Here is an 11,894-nt window from a genome sequence, read left to right on the forward strand (position 1 = left end):
TACACGAGCATGGTGTGGTGCACGCACTCGCGTCCCAGAATTTGGCACCGTGCAGGTCACTGTCTATATCTCAACAAATCTGAGTGGAACTCTGCATTCCTTGGTGCCGCCCTACAATTTTTACGGTGTTTTTCGCTTTTTGTCAGTCTCGCTCAGCTCTTTCGATACTACTGACTAGAATACTGGATTGTGCACAAATGACGCATCTTGTGCTAGATAGTGGCTCATTTCTGGATAATCCTCTAGCAGAGTATCGCAAGCTCCGCGAGCAGAAGCGACAGTAACGTCTTTATCTTAGAGCCCAACCATGACTTCATCAAACAGAGTCAGTGTCGTAAAAATATACCTAAACACTTGGATATCAGCATGTACCCGTCGCAGCCCCTCTTCTATCTAAAAGAACCTAGCCAGCATTTAATACGTTGATGGAGTCGCCGCGTTTAAGTTTGTAGCTCGTTAGCACATTTATATGAGTTTGTCAATCGCGAAGCTAGCACATATTTTCGGTTCATGTTTCGCTTCATAGCAAGATTGAACTTGTGGACTACGCATCTTAGTAGAGGCACCCCCCTAAATCGCCAGTGGCTATGTTGGTAGGACAAATTCTGCATATTAGTACTAATACGTTCTCAAGCGACTTGTTGAAGCCTTTCAGCATGAAATTGATCAGATCACGGTGTGGCTTGGCCGTGTGGGGCTTATTGTTCAGTAGCGATAAGAACCCCAGCAATACTTTGATACATTTGCCGTCCTTTCTGTACACAGAAAATACGGATACGTAGTGGGTCGTGTCGTGCTGCCATCTGTCAAACATGATACTGACGCGCTCTGGAAGCTCGTCCATAATTACGCTCTATACTAGCGACATATACAGGCTCGAACCGATTTGCAGCATACATGCAGCGCCGATTTCATTCCAGCAAGATCCGGTGTCATCTCATTGGCAACTTCGCTGAAAGGCATATCCCGCATTATGAGCCGCTTTATCCTGTTGCACGGCAATATCCCGTTTACTCACGAGCTCGATGACTTCAAATCAAGCTTGCTATCAAGCGTTCTTATGGCAGCTGAGAACCTCGCTCTCTTCCACCGCTGAGTTGGCATTCGATTGCTTTTGAGACACTTGTACACCAAAACATGCCAGACCTGAAAAATGTCAAAATAGAGCCTGATCACGTCGGGCACCTCCCCGCAGCGCAATGTGTGCTTGAACGCTACACCTGCTGGAATTATTTGTGCTGAGATGATAAGACATTAAGAATATCCAAACATAGACCGAGATAATATTGAAGTAGCAAAGTAATGCAGTTTTAAATCGCAATGTCCAATTGCATGTTCTTGCAATACACAACTCTAATCGAGATTCTAGCTGCAATGTAGACTGCACTAGGGCATATTCCAAAAAAAAACAATGTAGATTGGGTTTTCCTTGCCTAGAGCAGTTCCTCATGCGGTTTCTAATTTGAGACAAATCACTCTGTGCATGAGATTTGTGACCACCTTTAGAAAATAATTTTCAAAGCCTTTTAAGATAATCAAGAAGAAAGCGGAGGATCAAAGTTTAATGAAAACTCGGTCGAATTTAATACTTTTCACTTCCTGATTTATCATAAACCTTTTTTTGATACCGCACGAGTCCTAATCTGGCTAAAATTGTGCATCGCCAAATATTTATGATTGATGTATTGTTTTCTCTCGCATTTGCTATGCTCAAATTTTGTGATTTTAGGAACCACCCAATCTGAGTGAAAAACGATTAAGTAATTGAATGCTGCCTGTGTCATCCAGATTGGGTACTGCATAATGTTGCAAGAAGGTAACGGAGACTTTGATAAACGCGGTATCAATGTACTTCTAAATTTGGGTACATCGAGTTCCCTAAGCTCAAGCTCCATAGTTTTTCCCAATTTTAAGTCATGCATTCGCACTTAAGTGGCGTCACAAATTATGGATATTAAATATCTTGAATTTGTGAAATCGGTCGTGTAGACGGTTTTTTTATTAACTACTTATCACACAGTAAGAAATATACCTTTCTTTTCTCTTTGTTTCGCGAACACCTATGCTGGACCTTATCAAAACTCACTTGCTTTACATTATGCGTTCTCAGAAGGGATATGTCTGTCCCAAGCTAGTCTGTCCTTATTTTTAATTCTTAATCTTACACCTTTTCACCTCAGAATGGCAAATTCGTAGTTCAATGTGGTTAAATGTAAATTCAAAATGTCATCATGAAAAGAGACCGTCGCAACTGCTTATACTGCTGCCAATCATTTCTGATTTCACTTTTGGGTTGGAACACCACGCCGTAAATGCCGTCAATTGTTCATCATGTATGACCGGCAAGACTCGTGGCACCCGTAATGATGGTGGGTGAAAGAATCTAAAAAACAAGCGGCAAACCGAGTCGGAAATTTTCGCGAAAAGCGTTTCTTTTACCAAGACATATACTACCAAATCACCTGTCATATTCGCTGAACAGTTCTAATCGATTTTGATTGAATTTCAGACCAGGTGGCATTTAGAACTTACATTTTGCCACATTGAACGCCATTTTAAAGGCGAAAAGGTGTATTATTGCCAACTAAGGCGCGTGGATTTACAAAAGCGATTCAGCGCCAAGCATACAGCAAGCCGCGCATTTAACCCCTCTGTTACCGCAAAATGAGCCCGTGAACCACTAATTTTACGTCATAACTTACGGCGTAGCTTTTACCAGCGCGTTTGTATGGTGCTGAACTTCCACTTGCCTATCCAAAACGATGGGAGGTATACGTTCTCAAAGGTTTTGACACGCTACGTCGTATATCATACGACGTAAGGATGACCCAAACGACACGGACACCGACACTTACGACTTTGTAAGAGTGAACATAAAAATTAAAACGGGAAGACGCAAGCGAATGCACACATAGAGCAGGGCTTTTCGATGACTGACATGCTAAAAGAGGAACAGACACAGAGCATATGGTAAAGGACGTCACATTTATGAAGCAATGAACACACTCATCGTCAGGGGGGATAACTAAGGAGGGCCTCCAGCTGGGATTAGTTGTCCTCATCGTCTGGCGTTCCTTCGCATTCACGGTTCGGCCTCCTCGTCAGCACCCTCATTGTCTTCGCGGAGAATCTCACGACGAGTCTTCTTGCGGACGCCGACGGTTTTGGGAGCGCGGCGCAGCACGACTCGCTTGCCAAGGTGTGCTGGGATCCTGTAACCGCACGCGAAGTCCTCGTGCCACACTTGGAAGCAAGTCTTGTCGCCACCTCTGCGCGCCTTGCCACACAGGTAGAACTTGGCGTCGCCGTTGGAGCAGTCCGAGCAGTAGTAGGTCGTCTGGAACGACTTTTTGAGCTCGCCTCGATACAGCGAACACACCTTGCACGACCGCTGACGCCTCTTCTGGATGCCGCCTCTCACAGTCACCCAGTCGTTGAACTGCACGAGCGTGTGCCGGGAGAATGCAGGGCGCCGTCGCTTGCGTGCTGCTGGGGCTGCCATGAAGTCTTCGTCCTTGAGCTGTAGCAGCTGCTTGTGCAGCATGCTCAACCACTCGTATCGCTTCATGGGCGTCTCGCCGGCGAGCAGACTGGCCTCTTTATGCGTGAGGTACGCGTTGACGAGCGCCAGGTCCAGTAGTCCGAGGAAAAGACTCTTACAATACTTCCGGAACCTGAAGGAGAGCTGGATGGAGGAGGACTGGAGGCGGAGCTGGTCATGCACGTCGACTCCTCCCATCCAGCGCTGGTAATCCGTCACCAACTTCGGGCACTTGAACATCGAAGTCCCGAGCCCCTTCAGGTTCCGCTGGATCCTGTCCTCTGCCATGAACACACCTGTCGCGAGGTAGTGGACCGGCTTCCGGTCCCACCAGAGGCACGAAACCATGGTCGGCACTGCCGTCGATCTTGCGAACTTGAAGGATCCACGCTCGATGCGCCTTGGTCGCGTCTTATGCTCCGCTATGATGTCGCGGTTGAAGCCCAGGCGGTTCGTCATGATCGTGCCGATCACGTAGATTGACATAGAGAGAAGCTGGATGGCGAGGGCTACGGACGAATAGAAGCGGTCGATGACCACAACCCGGAAGCCACGATGCCCAGCTAGAACAGTGCTCAGGTTGCGGATGACTGCCGCAGCGCCCGTCTTACGGTCAAATGCCTGCGCAGCAGACTCGCTGGCTTGGCGTTTTCCGACATAGATCTCAAACCTGAAAGATACGACATTGAGAGCACGGTCAAAATCATAAAGTCATAACTTACGACCTAGCAAATCATCCAAAAAACATTCGTCGCTTACCGGTGGCAGTACGCAGTCAACGAGTCGCATGTCGTAAACATCTTGGTCCCGTAGCGGTGAGGCTTGTCTGGCATGAACATCCTGGTCGTGTTGCGTCTGGATGTCGCCGGCAAGACACCTTTGTCAAACGAGATGATGTTCGGCGGCTTCCACGCGCTCAGGAACCGTTCCTGCAGTACATCAACAACGTCACGGATCTTCCACAGCTTGTCTTGACGGTTCGGGCTGTCATTGTTCGCGAAGTGTAGATCGCGCAGGATCGACGTGCAGCGGTTCCGGCTCATGTACTTGCCGAACGCACCTGCACTTAAAGCACCATCGTCGGTCATTGCCCAGTGCTGCGAAAAGCGTCGGGTGGGGCTCAACATATGAGCCACGAGAAGCCCAATAACGCACAAGATCTCGCGCGGTGAGTAGTCGCTCTCTTGACGAATACGGCGTCGAAGTTCACGAAGTGTACGCATGTTCTCCGTTCTGGACGTCCGCGATCGTTCATAACGCGCTCGATGGTCCACCGTCTGCCTTTTCATCCGGTTCGTCTCTTTGGTGATCCGCATCCACAGGCGCTTCGGTAGGAAATAAAACATCAATTCAAGAGGTGATTCTTTCTTCGAGCAAAGTTCTGGTGTTGGATGGGCGGTCTCCTGCACCAATCCGCGAAAGCAGGACACATCGTCCGCAAAAACTGTCGAAGGCGCGCTCCAGGCAAAGTTTCGCAGCGCTTCCTGGTCCATCTGCTCGATGGACAAGGTGCCACCCAGGGCCTCAATGAAAGCGGCATCCATGTAGGGCGACTCCTCGTCGTCCGATACCTCGTCCTCGTCTGGATCAGGACGGACAGGCTCCACGTCGTCGTCGTCAGAAAACTGGCCGTAGTCGGAGCCTGAACTCAGACTCTCGTACTCCTCTCTAAGATCTCCAGCCTTCATCAAGTTTACATGAGCTGGATCGCGTGGTACAACTGGTCCTCCAGCGTCGTCAGCCTCGCTGGCGTCTCTCGGCTCCTCCACCGTGTCGTCCTCAGAGTCTAGGTCGGGCTCCGTCTCCGAGAGCAGCCGCTGGAAAGCTCCGATCACGACACTCTGGTCTGAGTCATGCACCGCGTCAGCACGTAGCGGGGATAGCCCAAAAGCTCTCCCAACCGCGTTCTGCGACAACGCAGGTGTGCCATCGTCCTCGCTGTCACTTCCGAACAGCGCGTCGACTGTGTTGGCCGAGAGGGCCACATTGCAATCAATCTGCGACGCTCGCACCATATCTCCATCACCGCTGTCGCCCCCACCGCTCCCAGCTTCACCGCCGCCACCGCTCTCAGCTTCACCGCCCCCAACCGCTCTTGCCCTCACCGTTATCTCCACTCTCCTCGCCACTGCTGTTGTTCTCTTCATCCTGAATCAGTCCGGTTGTGATCGCGTGCTCCACCACCGCTCTCTCACCTACCACAAACCAAGTTAGAAATGACGCATAGTAATACTGCAATAGCACAACATACCGTAGAACACAATCTCGCCTTCTGCAGGAACCTCGCTGGACGGCCTGACGTACGCCCAATCGTTTGACAGTCCGGTGGGAGGCTTCGACCGCCACCCCGCGGCCTTGAGCTGGCGCCACAGGTGGCCGAAGTCTACCAGGCGCGGATCCAGGGCGGGCGCTGACACCGACGCTTGAGCCTCAGCTTTGGTCCTTGCGCTCACAGAGACCGGCATTTTGCTTACGTCTCAGCCGGCAAAATCTCGAATGGCTGAGAGTGCCCGAAGACTTCTGGCCACTCATCAAATGATGACAGTTGGAAAGGTCCACTTGAACCCTTTTCCTCGTACTGTCTTTGTGTGTGCAGCAAAAACCTCTCCAGCCTTATATCCGATCGGCCCCAAATTTGATTTGATTTCAGTATCAGGTCGCCGTTTCCGAGCCAACTCCAATATGAAGAAAACACTATGTCGTAAGTTACGACGTACAATTTGGACTATGTCATAACTTATGACGTTGGTAACAGGGGGGTTAAGGGAGATATTCCATTTTTTAGATAATTTTGGACAGTACAACAATTTTGGTGCCGACATTTCTTTCTCAAGTACGTCCTAGAACATTTCAATGACAAAAAACGTCTATGTAGCTCATATTAAATGTTCATCGTGTCAACAAAGTGTTCTAGAAAGCCAGCCCTCCTCCTTCCTAATCCTCAGAACTAGATATATAACCTATCACAGTAGTCTGCAGTCCTATTTCTAAAATAGGTTCAAGTATTTGCTAACAATGTACTCAATCATACTAGTATAATCTATATGTGTGCTATGACAATCCTATAAATATAATTCAGAGCTTTTTGTGTGCAATACGGCAATAGTTTACATACACAATAAATAGAGAATTGGTGTCTCCCGCTACAGGTGCTACTCAGCATATCCGCATCTACGAGCATCAGTGTAGCGCCACGTTACGAAAGAGAAATGCGTATTTATAATTGCGGTGAAAACGGTAATCTGTGTTGATCTCCCACCGTGCAATGCTATGCGACCCATGGCCTCCAATTAAAGAAAAACAGCCTCTATCGTTTATAAAATGAAAAAGCTGAGATGCCACTGCGCGAGACATTATCACTGCATGTGTCCAGGTAAATAACAAGGATTCTATGCGGATTTTAGGTGCAATTTTTAATAGATTGAACAATAAAGCTGGCTTCAAATATTTGAGAAGCATAGAATGAATTTAAATAAATATGAGATTGGAGGCTTGACCGTGTCAATTGACATCTCTCCTTATCAGTCATATCCTGATTATGCTCTAGATTGTTATCTAGAATTAGACCTAGCTCGATGAATAGGCTGTATGGTCAAAGGGGATTTTAGCCTGGTGCTTTCCTCCTCGTGCACGACACTTTTATTTTTAATGTTAATAGAAGTGTTTCTTTAATCAACGCACGTGTTCGCATCTTCTGTCTATCCTACGCTCACTCGCAGCGCTAAAGCTGCTACGTTATGAGTCCAAAAGGTGCACGCGAGTGTAGTATGATTTTAAATATCAAGAATGAGCAACGGTGGAAATGGGAGCGAAGCAGTAGAATCTGTGCAACAAGCGGACATGCAACAGCCTCAATTACGCGGCATCAGCAAGCCACCACTCTTTAAAGGGACGTTGGATCTGTATCGAGCTGAATTGAAGCTGTATCTTGGCTTGGAGTGTGGTGAGCGGCGAGGAGTCGCGCTATGCTCCCAATCACGAAGCGTAGGCAGCATTCGACAGGCGTGACCGTTTGGCCAGGGCGGCAATCCTTCGCGGACGTCGTGGTTGTAAGAATGATGATGCTTCAAAGGTTCGTAGAATGGGTTTTGCAAAAGCGATCTGGGACACTTTAACGTCGTACCACACTTAGCGAGGTTCATCCGTATGCAACGGTGTTAAAGTGCTAGCTCTATCAATGCTCGCTTCAGCCGGGACAGTCCATGGCAGACTACATCCGCACTGTCACTCAGCTTATACAGCAACTGAGGAAAATAGGCGTCGATCACGCAATATCCGATCAAGAACTGGCGTGTGTGCTTACGCACAAGGAATTGCTAGACCAGTTCGACCCACCGACACGTCAGGAAAACCACCAACGCCTTAGCAGGTAACCAATGATCTTCGGTCGCGGGATGAGCGAGATCGAATGATGGAGAAAGTAGGTAGAGATGTGACAAATGCTATGGTAATGAGTATGACTTGTAGAAATGATCATTATCTTCTTATCGGCGGTGGTGGTAGCTATGGCAATAGCAGCAGCGCAAGTGGGGCACGAGATTTTTGCAGTACGGATGTACACACAATATTGGAGTGTGTGGAAAGAAGCCTGCGAGGAGGAGCTACCATTGCAAGAAAATAGGCCATCTGAAGCGAGACTGTTGGCGATACAAAAACAAGCCCAAGAAGCTATGAAGGCTCATTACATATTTCTACTGGTAGAAATGGGGCCTACCAAAGAGAGAACAAACAGGGCTGATTGATCACATGCAACGGTGGCGATGAAAGCAGTAGTGATGTAGGAGAGGATATGACTGGAATGGTGCAGAGGAGTGCAACAGTAACGGCACAATACTGAATTATGGCAGTACAACCCACGTATGCATAGACTAAATCCTCTTCAGGATCCAATCCTCTTCACGATTTGGTCTGGAGATGTTGCAAACGTTATAATGAGTGGGAATGTGTTTGTGTGCGCTAGCAAAGACAGCGGTGAGCAAGTGGTGGAATTACAGTTAGAAAATGTGAAATTCTCACCCCACGGGTCGACTAGCCTGCTGATCTTAGGTGTGCAAGAAAGAATGGATGGATCATGTCGACCAAGCCCACCCAAAGAAAGGACACGAAAGGTATTCTTATTCCTACAAGACGATCTGCTAGAATTCAGTCAGCGTGGAGCGCATTACTGGCTGAGAACGAGAGATAGTGGGGCTGTCACTCAAGGTGTGGCGATGATGACGATAAACACAGTTGTCCGTCCCCTCATGAGGTGGTACGAACGTCTAGGGCATTCAAATGTTGCGGTAATTAAGCACATGTTGGATAATGGCACAGTGAGAGGAATGTTTTATTCCTCCAAAGGTCTGAGCTGCTTCTCTGCCAAGCAAAAACGGCGTTCTTACAAGGCAAGTGCAGCAGAGAAGCGTACTAATGTTAATTACGAGCGTCTGATGTCGAATATTTGTGATATGGGAAAATATCTGACGGATCTCGGTGAGGTTCGATACTTTCAACTGATATAAAACGAAGGCTCGCAATACAAATGGTGTTTTTCATTGAAGAAGAAAAGTGACGCAAACGCTAACACGATCCGACTATTGACGCAGGTACAAGTGCAAGTCATCAAATTAAAACATTTATCAGCGATGGTGGAGGCGAATTTGATAACAATGAGCTAAAGCTGTTTCTTTCGGCGTGCGGAATACGATTCGTGTCGACTTATCCTTATACGCCTGAAGAAAACATGCTGGTAGGGATACTCAATGGTGCTTTGGTAAATATAACGCAGCGCGGTAATGCATGATGCCAACTTGCCATCGCCGTTGTGGTTTGAGGTCCTACGCTACGTTGTAGACGTTGATAATATGAGCGCGACGCGGAAGCTTAAAGGCAAGACCCCATCGGAACAACTACTTGATGCGAAGCCAGATTGTGCCCCAAGATTCGTGTTTGTGGATCAGTGGGGTTTATTCATCAAACGAAGCGCAAAACCAAATTAAGTCTTAAGTCTGAACCAGGATTACTGCTGGGATTCGCTACGTTTTCACCTGAATATCACTTACGAGCCGAAACAATTGTGGAAGCACGCGACGTACAGTTCCCAGAAGCCATTAGAGTGGGGAAGCGTACGTGAGCGCTTTGTTTGCACGACAGCAGACAGGGCTTACGTGGATCTCCTTCTACCCCTTTCGGTATAATATGTCGCCTATGAAGGGATTCGAGATGGAGCTCCTCTAGCGGTAAAAGCCAATTTACCTCAAAGTGCTGAGCTGGCGACAGAGAACAAAGCTGGTGTGGAGGGAGCTAGCTCATCCAGTAGTGAATCTGATTCTAAAGAGAAATTAGCCAGCGTGGATGACGCAAATCCAGCTCCTGCACCAACCGTAGCCCAGCTAGTACAGTCATATTCTCCTCGGCGGAAGCACTTGACTCGCTGACAACGGCAGGCCAACGCGGGACGATAATCTAACGGGCAATCAAACCGGACATAAAGAACGAACATGAGACTGGGAGGCTACGTGTGGACTCTGGAAGAGCCGTTTATAGGCACGCCTACCTCAGTTAACGACGTAATGCGATCTCCTCATTGCGAGAAGTGAGTATGTGCGATGAAAGCTGGATTTGAATCTATGATCAAGAATGGGACATGGATTTTGGTTTATCGACCACAGCCTCAAAGGGGGAGAAAATAATTATGCTTTCGACGAGGTGGGTGTACTGTTTTAAATGAGGCGAGAAGGGAAGCACTGTGCGTTACAAAACGTGATTGGTTACTCACAAGCTTTAACAGCGCTTCGGGCACGAGTACTGGGATACATACTCGCCAGTGGTCCGGATTGTAACGCTATTGTTATACCGTTGGATTTACTACTTGCACTGGAAGAGCGGCATGTCGATGTGATAACAGCATTCATAAATAGCTGACTCCGAGGTGTTACTATTTACATGGATCAACCTGTGTACTTCGACGATGGCATGGGGCGGGTTTGCTGGCTTATAAAGGGAATTCATGGTATTAAGCAGTCAGCAAGGGTAGGGTATCAAACCTTGCATGCGTATTTGGTGGGGATCGGATTTACACGGGGCGCGCATGATGTGGGGTGTATGTGAAGTACGTGAATGGTAGAATTGTGCTGGGCACAGTCTATGTGGACGGCATGATGATTGCCGGGAAACCAAGCGATATCGACGCTGTGACCGAAGCATTACGTCTAAAACTCATCATGAAAGACATGGGGCGTGTGCGGCGCTTACTATCTATGGAGGAGATTCACTATAAGCCGGATGGGATCCTCTGTTTGACATCGCCGAGAAGATGGTACACGCTATCAACAACAAGAGATTCGACTCGGCGAGAAACCCCTTTCTATCTGGTACATGGTTGGGACGCCAAGTCTACACTCAAGGCTATGACGAGCTCAATACGACGTGGACAGGGACGCCCAGTCAGCTCGGCGGACGCAGTCGAGTGGCGCCGAGAAGCGAACAGACAACGAGAAGTGGCACTTCGATTAGCAGCTGAGTTCCAAGTGCGAGAGAAAGCACGACGAGCTCGAGGGCACAACGAAGCGTTGAGCAAGAAGGAGAAAAGATCCATTCTTAACACAGCAGATGACGAAGATGAAGTTGCAGAACCAGGCGATGAATCCACTAAATCCTTGTTCAAAGAAGGAGATCAAGTCTGGTTGTTTATGGAGCGAGTCAAGTCGGGCCTGACCAAGAAGTTAGCCCACCGATGGCATGGACCATTCAGGGTGAAGAAGAAGGTGGAAGAATTCGCCCATGAACTGGAGTTACCTGACAAGAGTGGATATAGGTTCTACCCAGTGGTCCATGTATCACGTCTGAAGGCAGTCACCGAACTCGGCGGATGACCAAAGACGAGGCTAATCGCCGACCTCGAAGAGACTCAGCGATTTGTCTTTGACGAAGAATTACTGCCTGAAGACAGCTGGGAGCCAGACGCAAGTACGAACCAGTATGAAGTCGAAGCAATTGTCGACGATGAGGTACCATTATCCACGAGTACGTCACGATCACAACGGAAGTTTAAAGTTAAGTGGGTCGTCTACGATGAGCCTACTTGGGAACCACTGTCGAATTTGTCATGTGGGGGTCTCCTGTTTGACTATCTACGACAGAAGAAGCGTGAAAACCGTCTGCAAATGGTGCAAGTTGCAGATGAGGATTAACAGCTATTGCACCAAAAGTTACACCAACTCAGCGGACGACACAGGCCGAGTTGAGATGGGATGCTACTGTGTCGAAAGTACATATACTGAATAATTACGAAAAGGAGATGCTGGAACAGTAGCGTCGGGACGACCAGTCAAAAGAAGAAAAACAAAGAAGTAGCCAACCCGATCTCCAATTC

This window comes from Phytophthora infestans, genomic scaffold (assembly GCF_000142945.1).
Source record: "Phytophthora infestans T30-4 supercont1.67 genomic scaffold, whole genome shotgun sequence".
Classification (NCBI taxonomy): Eukaryota; Oomycota; class Peronosporomycetes; order Peronosporales; family Peronosporaceae; genus Phytophthora; species Phytophthora infestans.